Source organism: Leucoraja erinacea, chromosome 27 (assembly GCF_028641065.1).
Source record: "Leucoraja erinacea ecotype New England chromosome 27, Leri_hhj_1, whole genome shotgun sequence".
NCBI classification, from domain to species: Eukaryota; Metazoa; Chordata; class Chondrichthyes; order Rajiformes; family Rajidae; genus Leucoraja; species Leucoraja erinaceus.
Genome location: NC_073403.1, coordinates 23451510 through 23466436, shown reverse-complemented (window position 1 = coordinate 23466436; position 14927 = coordinate 23451510). Strand labels below are relative to the sequence as shown.

The following is a 14927-nucleotide window of genomic DNA, read 5'->3' as shown; positions in this document are numbered from 1 at the left end:
AAAGTTTGATGAAAGATAGTTCGAAGGTGAGCGATGAAGTAGATGGCAAGAGGGCTGTTCTCTAGTTGTTGATAGGATGGTTCAGTTACAGTGTACAGATACATGAGTCTGATCAAAGATAGGCTGAGGGTCTCCATTGAGGTAGATATTAACTCAGGACTGCTCTCTTGTTGTTGATAGGATGGTTCTGTTACCTTATAACGGCTGGGAAGAAATTGTCCCTGATATTAGAGGTGTGCATTTTCACACTTCTATATCTCTTGCCTGATCGAAGAAGGGAGAAGATGGAGAGACTGGTCCATGATTATGCTGGTGACCTTGCCGAGGCTGCGTGATGTGTAAATGGAGTCAAGGGAAAGGAGGTTGTTCTTTGTGTTCCTGAAATATATCATGTCTTGCGAGCACTTTGAATCCATCAGGAAGTAATTTGCAGCACTGTTTATTGTGTGTGTTTACCATGATGAAATTACTCGTACAGTGAGATGCGTGTATGATAAAACAGGCTGAGGCCTAGCTAAATCTTAAAACAGAAATTAAATCAAAAGGGAGGTGAAGAGATTGCTGCCGTCGGGATGGGCTGAGAAATAGGGGAAGCAAAGAAAATTAATGTCAGTTTTTCAACCATTATACAGTATGGTTTCATTCATAAATAAGGACTACACAAGGGGATTTGCAGCTGCTAATGTTGGAATAATTGAAAATATTACTTGGCGGATTTGCATGGTCTATAACTCAACCGCCTAATCAGCTATTTACCAAAGTGTGACGAAACCAAGTTAAAAGTTGTGGACTAATTTAGTTTAGTTTAGTTGTGGTTAGTGTAGAGATACAGTGTGGAAACAAGCCCTTCGGCCCACCAGGTCTCTGCGACCAGCAGTCACCCTGTACATTAGCACTATCGAACACCCCCCCCCGACAATTTACAGAAACTGTGCCGCCCCACTTCTTTTTGATTATATATTTGCAACAAGGGGAGACTTGATGGAAGCGTATAAAATTATGAGAGGCATAGATGGGGTAGACAGTCAAAACCTTTTGTCCATGGTGGAAATATCCAACACTAGAGGGTACAGCTACAAGGTGAGAGGGGGGAAGTTTAATGGAGATGTGTGCGGAGGGTGGTGGGGGCAGAAGTGCTGCCAGGGCAGGTGGTGGAGGCAGATATGATGGTGATGTTTAAGAGCCTTTTAGATAGGCATATGGAAGTGCAGGGAATCGATGGACATGGATTATGTACAGGCAGATGAGATCAGTTTAAATTTGCATCATTTTTGGCACAAACACTGTGGGGCTGACGGCCCGCCATGAAACCAGTCACTGGAAATGTGGCCACGATTAAACCTGCCCACGATGAAATGAAGATACTAGAAACTGCAGATGCAAGAGTGTGGAACATCAAACAATCTGCTGAGGAAACTTGAAATTGCAGCTTCGGTGCTTTCAAAGCAATGGCCAGCAGTTTGTATTGAAACCCTGCTTCATAACAGAGAATGAAGTGGGGAGATAGCCAGTATAAAGAGGAGCATATAACGTGGTGTGTCAGAAATGCTGAGGCTCTATAAGGCGCAGGTCAGGCCGCATTTGGAGCATTGGGAGCAATGTTGGGCCACATATCTGAGGAAGGATGTGCTGGCTCTGGGGAAGGCCTAGAGGAGGTTTACAAGAATGACTCCAGGAATGATTGGGTCAACATATGATGAGCGTGTGATGGCACTGGGCCTGTACTCGCTGGAGTTCAGAAGGATGAGGGGACACGTCATTGAAACTTACCGAAATAGTGAAAGGCTTGGATGGAGTGGATGTGGAGAGGATGTTTCCACTCGTGGGAGAGTCGAGGACTAGAGGTCATAGCTTCAGAATTAAAGGATGTTCCTTTGGGAAGGAGATGAGGTGGAATTTCTTTAATCAGAGGGTGGTGAATGTGTGGAATTCATTGTCACAGAAGGCTGTGGAGGCCATGTCTAATGGATATTTTTAAGGTAGAGATAGATAGATAGATTCTTGATTAGTATGGGTATCAGGGGTTATGAGGAAAAGGAGGGAGAGATAGATCAGCCATGATTGAATGGGGGCGTAGACTTGATGGGCCAAATGGCCTAATACTGTTCCTATCACATGACCTCATGAAGTGAGAGGTGAGAGGTGGATGAGGAGGCATAAAGACGCTGTGTATATGTAACCTGCTAGTACCCCCAGAGAAGATGACCACAATAGAGCAGAACCGCCTTACAAGCTGCCCACTACATGTTTAGGCTGCGTACATTAGAACCTGTCCACTACAATACTGGCACCGTAATAAAACGACCTACTTTAAAAGCTTTCCACCTCAGATTCAGCTTATTTTAGAACTTTGATTCCATATGACCCTGCCCTTTACTGACCAAGCCCACTCTAGAACCTGTCTGCTCTTGCAATGAGTCACTACAGAGCATGCCCACTGTAGAAAGGGGCCAGGATAGAATCTGCCCACTATAGACTCTGCTCCCTACACATCTTTCTCTCTTAGAACCTGCCAGCTTTGGAGCCCACCCACAATGGAATCACTTATGATTGAACCCATTCTCAAAACAACCTGCTCACTGTTGAATCACCCATTATAACACGGCGGCACAGTGGTGCAACGGTAGAGTTGCTGCCTTACAGCACTGGAGACCCGGGTTCGATCCTGGCTATGGGTACAGTCTGTACGGAGTTTGTACATTCTCCCTGTGACCTGCGTAGGTTTTCTCCGTGAACTTCGGTTTCCTCACACATTCCAAAGACATACAGGTTTGTAAGTTAATTGGTTTGATATATACATAAAAATAGTCCCTGGTGTAAGATAGTGATAATGTGTGGGGATCGCTGGTCGGTGTGGACTTGGTGGGCCGATGGGCCTGGTTCTGTGCAGGACCTCTAAATTAAACACTGCTCACTACAAATCCTGTCCATTTTATATCGTTCCCATTATCAGATCTGCATGGGATTGATTTTATTCACAATAGAACCAGCTCGTTAAATAAATATCTCCTTACTGTACTGGAAACCTAAAATAAAATCCAAACTGCTGAAATGGCTCAGCCAGATGTGCCGCATAAATGCAGAACAAAACAAATAATGTTTCATTTCACCGACCCTTGATGAGAACATGAGCAACTTCATACCCCTCATTCCTGGCCCGAGAAAGTGTCCAGCATGAATTCAAATTTCCTCATGGTTGAATCTCTACTGTGTCAAACCTCCCCACTGCAGCAATGGCTCAGTGTAAATCCTGGCTATATTAGAGTCGTGGTCATAGGGTCATACTTTGTGGAAACAGACTCTTCGGCCCAACTTGCCCACACCGAGCAACATGCCCCATCTGCACTAGTCCCACCTGCCTGCCTCTGGCCCATATCCTTCTAAACCTACCCTATCCATGTACCTGTTTAAATGTTTCTTAGATGTTGCAATATGGTTTAATGATTCAATAGTTTATTTGTTGTCATGTGTACAGTTTTTTGCATATAGCTCAGCAAGTACATGAGGTCAACCACCCCAGTCAGTACAGTATCCACAGAACAGCCCACTGTATACAAAAAAACGAGTCCATAAGCAAGAGGCGCCATTTTGCCGCCATTTTACAGTTCGAGCTGAAGCTGGTCACAAAGCCCGTTGCCTCCATTCAGGTCATCCCATGATCCAATGTCCCTCTCCCTGTCTGGCTCTCTTCAGCCCTTTTTCTCCAGCGGGTGTGCCATGAGGGCGTGAAAGGCATGACCCCCCCCCCCCGGTTCATCTCACCGAGTCCTTTGTCCAAGCAATAATGTCATAAGTGATAGGAGCAGAATTAGGCCAATCGGCCCATCGAGTCTACTCCGCCATTCAATCATGGCTGATCTATCTCTCTGTCCTAACCCCATACCCCTGCCTTCTCCCCATAACCCCTGGTACCCGCCCAGCATCCGCCCCGTCCCCTTCTCCCTCCCCTCCACCCCCTTCTCCGATTCCCGGTCCACGGGGTGAGCAGGGGCTGGGCTCAGCGGCCTTCCCTCTCCAAGCGAACCGGGCCTGCATTTGGGATACAGCCGCAGCTCACCAGCACGCCAGGCACATAGTCCGTGCTTCTGATTAAAACTGCTCATTTATTTCACAGAATGAAAATCATATTGGTTTAATATAAAGAGTAGTGCAGTCAGATGCCCGCAAGAGTAAGGCAAACATTCGCCCCATATAATTGGCACCATATTTTATATTAAATAGAAATTAACATTGCACCATATGCTGTGTAAAGAGGGGAAATCTTGTAGCATTTCAGATAGAAATTTATCCTACTTAATTATTAAGTTGTGAAGTAATTTAGTTGAATTAACAAACTAAATGAAGAATATTAAGATTTTTGGTGGATATTTTATATTGATATGGAACTGTTATTCATTTATTTGCATTACATTAGACAATAGGTGCAGGAGTAGGCCATTCGGCCCTTCGAGCCAGATGGCTGATCATCCACAATCGGTACCCCGTTCCTGCCTTCTCCTCATATCCCTTGACTCCGCTATCTTTAAGAGCTCTATCTAACTCTCTGGAAAGCATCTAGAGAACCAGCCTCCACCGCCCTCTGAGGCAGAGAATTCTACAGACGCAAAACTCTCTGTGTGAAAAAGTATTTCCTCATCTCCGTTCTAAATGGCTTACCCCTTATTCTTAAACTGTGGCCCCTGGTTCTGGACTCACCCGACATCGGGAACATGTTTCCTGGCTCTAGCGTGTCCAAACCTTTAAAAATCTTATATGTTTCAAAAAGATAACCTCTCTTCCTTCTAAATTCCAGAGAATACAAGCCAAGCCGCTCCATTCTATCAACATTTGACAGTCCCGCGATCCTGGGAATTAACCTTGTGAACCCACGCTGCGCTCCCTCAATAGTAAGAATTACTCATGGCCTTACTGTTAATATAATAAACCTATAATGTAAATCTAAAATGATTTGGAAAATTTATTTAAGAAAATAAAATTTAAATAAGCTCATATTTTTGAGGTTTTATTCTATTCATGTTCTTTCTTTAATCTATTTTCAGGGCCCTATTTTAAGTAGGTTCTTCCATAGTTCAGGAATGGACTTTTCTTTTTTACAACATTAATTTTTTACAACATTAATTTTCCCTGACCCCTAAATATACCGGTAAAACAAAGTATTATTTTCCTTACAAGTTGTACATTTCTATCTCATTATCCAGAAAATAATGGTGAAAATATATATTTCGTTTCAACTTTAAGTAAATGTATTCACAGCTCCAAACATAACCCTTGGCAGAATAGCTTGTTATTAAATTAACTGTAGAGATATTGATTTTTAAATATTATTTGAGAAAAATGCGTTAGTCCTGAGGTTAATGCTTACTATGCAAAACAACACCTCGTCTCAATATAGCTTCAGGGAGTTTGTTTCTGATTGCTTACAATAAACGTGTGCTAGCATTGCCTTTGCCTGCACATTACACTCGTTTGACTGCAGTGAAGTTAACATTGGGAAGAGATTACACCGAGTGCCATACCTAACGCGAGCACAGGAAAACCATGCCACGATGTAAAGAAAAAAATCAAAGTTTCATTTCTTTTTCTACAGCCATCAATTTTCAGATGAGATCAGGGAATGTGTCGATGTGAATTGGCATTGCTATATTTCTTTCTCTAACTGCATCAGTAAGATGAGGGAAATCTCCTAATTGTAGCAATGTTACAAAATTTTGAGATTTAAAAAATCAAGTCTGCAATCCCCATCAGATAAAGCATAACAATAAGTTTAATTTGACACCAAATTCACTTTCATATCTCAAGTATTAAAAAAAGTTATGACCATTTTCATACTCGGAAATTAGCATCTTGTTCCCTATTGATTTTCAATGGACATTACAAAAAAGCTGTGATCTTGGATAATCAAAAGCCCATTTCTTAAGGAAAGATTAACATTTTTAAATAGCCTAAGTGTCCAAAGATTATTCACAAATAATTCACAATATAACATGATTTTTATATTTCTTTACATTAATTTATAGGAAATGGAAGGATACAGAAATTCTGTAAATAAAAAAATAAATCGGCTTTCTTTGTTCATGCGAGGGGCTGACTTATTGAAGGAGTTCCTCGAACATTAGTGCACAAATGCCGAGAAAAATACTGCGGGATATAAAAAATCCGAGCCCAAAATGAGCTACTGCACTGTCCTTGATATATAGGGTTATATTTATGCCCCATTTAATGTAAAAATAAGGTACATACCTTTAATTGTTTGCTCTATAAAACCCTGGGGCTGCGAGAGTTTGCGGAATGAAACAGTATACAAAGAGGGAGAATGATTTTTACTGAAAGGCACTGTATATGCCACTGGATTCACCAAGGCATAGAAGGCTATGGACCCGAAGGGAGTAAAAGATAGACCCAATGGGTGACTTGGACATAGTAGGCCAAAGGTCGCCCTTCTGCAATATATGAGTCCATAACAGTGGGAGAGTCTAGGACCAGAGACCATAGCCACAGAATAAAAGGGCATACTTCTAGAAAGGCGATGAGGAGGACATTTTAGGTGGTGAATACCTCTACTCTGATCAAGAAGGCTCATCAGCGTCTCTTCTTCCTGAGGAGACTGAAGAAGGTCCATCTGTCTCCTCAGATCCTGGTGAACTTCTACCGCTGCACCATCGAGAGCATCCTTACCAACTGCATCACAGTATGGTATGGCAACTGCTCTGTCTCCGACCGGAAGGCACTGCAGAGGGTGGTGAAAATACATTCATGGGAAATGGAAAGGATTGCTACCACTGTCCTTTGCACATTTTCTGAGGATCTTCTCAAAGATCAAATCTTCTGGTCAGAAAACCAGAGCAGAAATAAATGGTGAGGGTTTGCAATCATAAACTATACAAAGAGGGAGAATGATTTCTACTGAAAGGCACTGTATATGCCACTGGATTCACCAAGGCATAGAAGGCTATGGACCCGAAGGGAGTAAAAGATAGACCCAATGGGTGACTTGGACATAGTAGGCCAAAGGTCGCCCTTCTGCAGTATATGACTCCATAACAGTGGGAGAGTCTAGGACCAGAGACCATAGCCACAGAATAAAAGGGCATACCTCTAATCTGAAATTAGATGAGGAGGACATTGATATTTAGTAATCAATTGATATTTTTAAGGTGGAGATTGACAAGAGTCTTGATTAGTACAGGTTCAGGGGTTATGGGGAGAAGGCAAGACAATAGGGTTGAGAGGGGAAGAAAAATCAGCCATGATGGAATGGTGGAGTAGACTTGATGTGCCAAATGGCCTCATTGTGCTCCTATCACTTGTGAAATTATGACTTCTTGATGATGCAGATACGTTCCACTAAGTATCCTCCCTCAACAATAAAATGAAACTGAGAGTCTGGAAAATAGAAAGCAAAATCTTTTATACAAACCAGTTATATTTGTTAGTATTGATTAATAATGCAGACTAACACTCATTTTGATTCAAAAGTTGTTTTCCATTACATTAATTAAAATGCCAAAAACACTAAACATCAACCACAGTGGTTCAAAACACCTTTCACTGTGGTGCCTGCAAAATCTTAGATCTCAAAACAAATCTTTTTCTATCTGCATAGGCGATCCAGCGCGGATGTTGTGCCCCCAGGGGTGATGGTAAATCCGCGGCTTACAGCGCTCCGAGACCGGTTTCGATCCAAACTCCAGGGTGGTGGACACTGTCTGTACAGAATTTTTGCTTCTAAACAACTGATGACCTCATGTGGGTTTGTGCTGCATGTGATCTCAAAACAAATTGTTCCTCCCACATATACAAAGACGGCACGGTTTGTAGGGGTAGAGTTGCTGCTTTACAGCGCCAGAGACCCGGTTTAGATCCAAACTCCAGGTGCTGTCTTTACAATTTGTGCGTTCATGTGACCTCAGCCTAAAGTTTCCTCCCACAACCAAAGACGTACAGGTTTGTATTTAATTGGCTTTAGTAAAAATTGTAAATTGTCCCTAGTGTGTTGGATAGTGCTAGAGTACAAGGATCGCTGGTCAGCATGGACTCGGTGGACCGAAGGGCCTGTTTCCACGTTGCATCTCCTAACTAAACTAAACAAAATTTGGGAATGTGACAGCTTTCTCCCTGTGAGCACAAGGATGTCATTGACAAACTTAAAGATTGAATTGGCGTTGTGCCTGGCCACATCGCAATGTGTTTATGGGAGTTGAGCAGGGGACTGAGTATACAGCCCTGAGGGGCAGCAGTGCTGGTGGTCAGGGGGTGGAACTGTTATGACCCATTCTAACCGACTGAGGTTTGTCGGTCTGGAAGTTCAGAGGCCAGTTGCAGATGGAGGTCCCCGGGCCAAGGCCTGTAGGTTTAGGAATGAGCTTACTGAGCATTATGGTGTTGAAAGCTGAGCTGAAATCAATAAATAGCATCCTGACATTGTTATTTATTGTGCGAGCATAAACAGTTTGCAAGACGTTTAACTGCAGGGCCTCGACAACTGTCTTTAAGTAATGGTGATGAATTAATACTTTACAAGGATTAGCAGAGGACAGTGATCCATTGCAGGAACTCTGGCTGCTCTTTGTCATCTCTCCGTGAGGCCACTGATGTCTATGTCAGTACCCTAGTTGAACTGTGATGAGTTATTGAGCTCAGTCTACCAGTTCTGTAGTTCTGTGTGGACGTTGTCACTAAACTTGTCAACCCATTGTAAAAACCTCTATCAAGCCCCCCCTTAACCTTCTACGTTCCAAAGAATAAAGCCCTAACTTGTTCAACCAAAGGTTGAACAAGTTAGGGCTTTATTCTTTGGAGCGCAGAAGGTTAAGGAGGGGCTTGATAGAGGTTTTTAAAATGATGAGAGGGATAGACAGAGTTGACGTGGAAAAGCTTTTCCCACTGAGAGTAGGGAAGATTCAAACAAGGGGACATGACTTGAGAATTAAGGGACTGAAGTTTAGGGGTAACGTGAGGGGGAACTTCTTTACTCAGAGAGTGGTAGCTGTGTGGAATGAGCTTCCAGTGAAGGTGGTGGAGGCAGGTTCGTTTTTATAATTTAAAAATAAATTGGATAGTTATATGGATGGGAAGGGAATGGAGGGTTATGGTCTGAACGCAGGTATATGGGACTAGGGGGGATTATGTGTTCGGCACGGACTAGAAGGGTCGAGATGGCCTGTTTCCATGCTGTAATTGTTATATGGTTATTAACCCAAAGACACTGGGATCAATACTCATTCCTGATACATTTAGATCAGTGCCCATATCTTCTGCATTTTAAAAGAATGCAACATAATCTAATTGAACTCCATCGAATTCCTTCAACACTTTGGCAGCTTAAGTGCAAGGTGGCTTTTTTCCAGATCTAGCAACAGAGACCAGAACTGGGAACTGGACAAGTTCATGACAAGTGCTTGACTGTTTAAGGCTGAAGTGAGGGGAATGTTTTTAGTTTAGTTTAGAGATACAGCACAGAAACAGTCCCTTCAGCCCACTGAGTCCACACCGGCCAGTGATCCCCCAACATTGACACAATCCTACACGAGGGACAATTTATTTTTAGACCAAGCCAATTTACCTACATATCTGTACATCTTTGGAGTGTGGGAGGAAACCGAAGATCTCGGAAAAAACCCACGCAGGTCGCGGGGAGAATGTACAAACTCATACAGACAAGCACCTGTAGTCGGGATCGAACCCGGGTCTCTGGTGCTGCAAGTGCTTTAAGGCAGCAACTCTACCACTGCGCCCACGTGTCGTGCCACCGGGCACTTGGCATGAACTTGTCCTGGTCCCATTTCTGGTCTCTCTACTCACGTGATAGTGAACCTTTGAAATTCTTTATCTTGAAAGACTGTGGATAGTCAGCCGTTGAGTTTAATCAATTGGGGATGGATTATTGCAACAAGCAATGGGTGTAAGAGACAACTTGAAGTTGGTTCAGAAGATAAATCATGGTCACATTGAATGGCCCATCAAGCTTGAGAGAGTCTTTAGCCTATTCCTGCCTCTATCTGAGATGTTGAAATTGCAATCCACACAGAATACGTTAATTCGGACTTTGGCCCACCGAGTCCACGCCCACCAGCAATCCCCGTACACTAACACTATCTTTTTTTTTCAATTCAATTCAACTTTAATGTCATCGCACAAAATACAAGTATCAGTACAACGAAATGCAGTTTTGCGTCAGTCCGTAGTAGTTGTACATAAAGAGAAAAAACAAGAAAAAAAATAGAAAGAGAGAAGATACAGAATTATTAACAGTAGAAAGACTAACTCACAAAAACTACGGAGACGCAGAGCCTCGCGTTGTGCACGCGACGCCATCTTGGATATCAGTTGATCCATTACACTAAGAGACAGTTTACAATTTTATTTTACCGAAGACAATTATTCTATAAACCTGTATGTCTTTGGTGTGTGGGGAAAAAATGGAGTTCCCTGAGAAAACCCATGCAGGTCAGGGGGAGAACGTACAAACTCCATACAGACAGCACCTGTAGTCAGGATCGAACCCGGCCCTCTGGCGCTGTAAGGCAGCAACTCTACCACTGCGCCACCGTGCCGCACTTTTATAATTGAATCCATTATAATTATATATAACATCATCAATATTTACTTGGGCACTGAGTTGCGTAACAATAGTTTTTACTGTCACGGAGCACGTAAGCTCAGATCGTAATACACTCTGCTTTTCAAATCTGGCTCTGATGTTGCCATTCAGTTTGATGTACAGTATGTGATCAGTCTGACTCACAAATAGCTATGGACTGTCAAGATTTGGCATTTGGTCTTCTCAATTATCCTGCTCACGGGAACCTCTGAAAAACAGTTTCTCCACAGTTTCTGGGAATCAAAAATTACAGTGGTAATCTTCTTCTGAACAGTAAGGTACTGATCAGCCATGATCTGATTGAATTTGCTGGATAATGGAGAAGATCAAATGTCAAATCTTGACAGTCCATAGCTATTTGTTAGTCAGACTGATCACATACTGTACATCAAAGGACTAGGGTAGCACTGTGGCGCAGCGGTAGAGTTGCTGCCTTACAGCGCCAGAGACCTGGGTTGGATCCCGACTACGGATGCTGCCTGTACAGAGTTTGTAGGTTCTTCCTGTGACCCCGTGGGTTTTCTCCAGGTTTCCTTCATGTGACCAGGATTTTCTCCTGGTTTCCTTGCTCCAATGACGTAATAGTTAGAAGGTTAATTGGCTTTGGTAAAATTGTAAAATGTCCCTAGTGAATAGGATAGTGCTAGTGTATGGGGTGATTACTGGTCGGTGTGGACTTGGTTACCTGAAGGGCCTGTTTCCGCGCTGTATTTCTAAAGTCTAAAGACTGAATGTTTTGCACCTGTGTTAATGCATTATTTGGCCTCAGGCTCCATGTTGTATTATTAATCAAGGAGAACTTGCTAGTTCTGGTATTGCTCTTAGAATAGTAAACAATTTTGCTCATCTACAGGATCAATTTAAATTAGTTTATTATTTATGGTCACCAACAAAGGTTGGGGCAGTATTAACTTTCTGATCTGTAAAAACTGGAGGCACTGGAAAAGATATAACTGCTGTCTCTGTAAAGCTGTTTGAGGTTCATCGGAAGAATAAGCAAATTACTATCAGTGTACTCTCCCAAGCCAGTATTGAGGTCATAGTTACAGTGTACGTATGTTCGTATATTGACAACAGACTCCCAAAACAAGTCTGTTGTCCACATAGGAACATATACTGTACATTCTACATAGACTACTGCCATGGTAAGTAATTACTAGACAGAAGAAAAGTTCATAATTCGTTGGAGCAGAATGAGACCTATCCAGCATATTCTCCGCCATTCAATCATGGCTGATCTATCTTTCCCTCTCAACCCCTCTAAGGACCTCATAACAAATTTGTTGAATAGAATTTTTTTTTTTTAAAAGGTGGCACAGCGATAGAGTTGCTGCCTTACAGTGCCAGAGACACGGGTTGCATCTTGACTATGAGTACTGTCTATACGGAGTTTGTACGTTCTCCCTGTGACCAAAAATACCCAAAGACTTGGCCTCCACAGCTTGGTTGTGGCAATGAATTCCACAGATTTACCACCACAAAGAGTTAAGTATATATGCTGAGGGCGTCCTAGAATGAATACAACATCCTCATCGATGCCTAGAAATTTAGACAGGAGTCTGAGGTAATGGGGAGAAGGCAGGAGAATGGGGTTTGGATAGAAAGATAGATCAGCCATGATTCAATGGTGGATTCAGTATGGTATTGAGAACTTTGAGGTGATTCGTTGGGAACACATAGACATCCTTTGAACACATAGACATCCTGCCCCACCATCACACCTGTTCTGCCCCATCTGTAGAGGAGTCTGCAGTTCCCACTTTTGTCTTATTAGCCTCCTTAGAAACCATAAAACCCGAGTGGAATTATGTCATAGATAGACACAAAATGCTGGTATAGCTTAGCGTGTCAGGCAGCAGCTCTGGAGAGAAGGAATAGGTAACGTTTTGGGTCGAGACTCTTCATCAGAATGATGTTATCCTTGATTGCAAAGGATTGCCTAAAATAGACGGTCAAGTTATTTGCTGCCAGCTGAAAATTCAACTGTTTATTCCTTGGATTGATTGGTTTTGACAATATTGAAGAGCCCAATGTGTTAGTGGCAATCTGCCCTCACAAGTAATATCATTTGACAAAGATTTATAAACTGTGTTTCTACCATAATTTTTAAAGAATAGATTGTGTCTTATCCTCTGCAAATCAAAAATTGAAAATTCAAGTCATGTCAGCATCATCAAGAGAGAACCAACAGGTCAAATTTGCTTTCATCTGACACTGAAGTTAAAGATTTAACAGATGTAGTTCTAGTGCAACTGAAGAGTTTCGGCCTTACAGCACTAGAGACCTGACTACGGGTGTTGTCTGTGATGAGTTTGTATATTCTCCCTGTGATTGCTTGGGAACCCTGTTCTCCAGGTGCTACCGGTTTCCTCCCACACTCCAAAGACTTCCAGGCTTGTAGGTTAATTGGCTTCTGTAAATTGGAAAATTGTCCCAATGTACAGGATAGTGCTCGCGCCCGGGGGTGATCGCGGACTTGTTGAGGTGAAGGGCCTGCTTCCACGCTGTATCTCTAAATCAGGGAAAAGGTGAATTGAAGAAAGGAAAGAAGAAAATGAAAAGTTGGTTTTGTTATGGAGGGCAGGAATGAGTAAATGTCACAAAGGGCTGAAATTGCAAGGTTGATCCTTGGAATTATTGTATTTAATGTTGTGCCATGATTCTTATGTTCAATGGCCAACTGAGGATTTAAGTTGATATCCTCCCCATTGATGAATTGCTCAAGGTTATTCATTCGACTCGTTATAGGCACAACAATACACCCAAGGGTTGGCAGCACGTAGGCATCAACAATGCTGGCAAATCTACTTTAATTCTACTCTAATTTAAATAATCCAAATTGTTCCTCTTTGCCATCAGAGCCTAGCTGATCCTTCTGATGCAAACTAGACTAGTTAGTAAACGAAACAAAAAAATATAGAAACAAGGAACTGCAGATGCTGTTTTACAAAAAAAGGCGACAAAGTGCTGGACAACTCAGCGGGTCAGGCAGCATCTCTGGAGAAAATGGAGAGGTGAGGTTTTGTGTCGCCAAAACGTCACTTTCAGCCTGAAGAAAGGTCCCGACCCAAAACTGCACCTCTCCATGTTCTCCAGTTACAATGCTTGATCCGCTGAGTTGCTCCAGCACTTTGTGTCCTTTTGTTTATACAAAAAATGTGGCAGATATCTGTAATGGGATTGAGATTTACTGTGAACTTCACGTGCACAGAGAAAGTAATCCAGGCCTGAGGGCATGGGCAGAGTTGTCATGGTGATTTTCATATTACTTTCCCACTATATAGTGAGGAACAGCAGCTCATATGTCACTTGAGCAGCTTAAATCCCAGTGGTATGAATATTGATTTCTCTCACCAGGTAGCCCCGGCATTCCCTCTTTCTCTACCCAAGTTGCACTAGCTACTCATTTTCACCCTACAAACAGCTAACAATGGCCTGTTTCCTTTATCATCGTTATATTTTTGCATATCTTTCATTCTTTGTTCTTTACCTCTTCACATCACCGTCTATGTCTCTCGTTTCCCTTATCCGTAACCAGTCTGAAAAAGGGTCTCAACCCGAAACGTCACCCATTCATTCTCTTCAGAGATGCTGCCTGTCCCGCTGAGTTACTCCAGTTTTTTGTGTCCATCATAAAGACATTGTTCAATAGTCTAAGTACAATGCGGTATCTCTGAAGACACTGTGTATGGTGTCTTTGCTGAAGGGTACTTCTGTGCCTTCTGCCCTGTCATCACATTCTCAGTTCATTCTAGGAGCAGAATGAGGTCATTCGACCCATCAAGTCTACACCACCGTTCAATCGTGGTTGATCTATCTTTCCCTCTCAACCCCATTCTCCTGCCTTCTCCCCATAACCCCTGACACCTATTCTATTTGATTACAGTCATTGTGAGAAATGGCATTGCATGATGATCAGTATCGTTAGGCAAACAACTGATGCAGGAAATATCCAGTGCACTGATGAAGCCAGCAACCGGAATTGTGCGACCCAGTTTGACAACTGGTGACATTGCCTCACAATCCCAACTCCAGTCAAAATTAATTGCATGCCATATCATTTCATCTTGAATGTTAAAATGAATATCAGTTATGAGCCAAATGCATTACTTTTCGTCAAATGCCTGTGAATAACAGTAATGGGCTGTAAGTGACATAAGATTAAATACGTAATTAATTTTGATAATAACACATTTGGCACGAATGCATACACTTTGAAGAGCTTTTATCTGTTGTGAAGGTGGAGCAGGTCAGAACATAATCATCTGAACTCTCACCGAAGTGGATCAGATCTCACAGTTCTAAAGTAGTGGACTATGATCCTCTT

At 42.5% G+C, this 14927-nt stretch overlaps 1 protein-coding gene across 1 annotated transcript in view; it reads left to right on the top strand.

Annotated features, from left to right (window-relative positions):
• Window positions 1–14927, top strand: part of asic2 (acid-sensing (proton-gated) ion channel 2) — a 433817-nt gene that overhangs the window by 278453 nt on the left and 140437 nt on the right. The gene's annotated exons all lie outside the window — the stretch shown is intronic.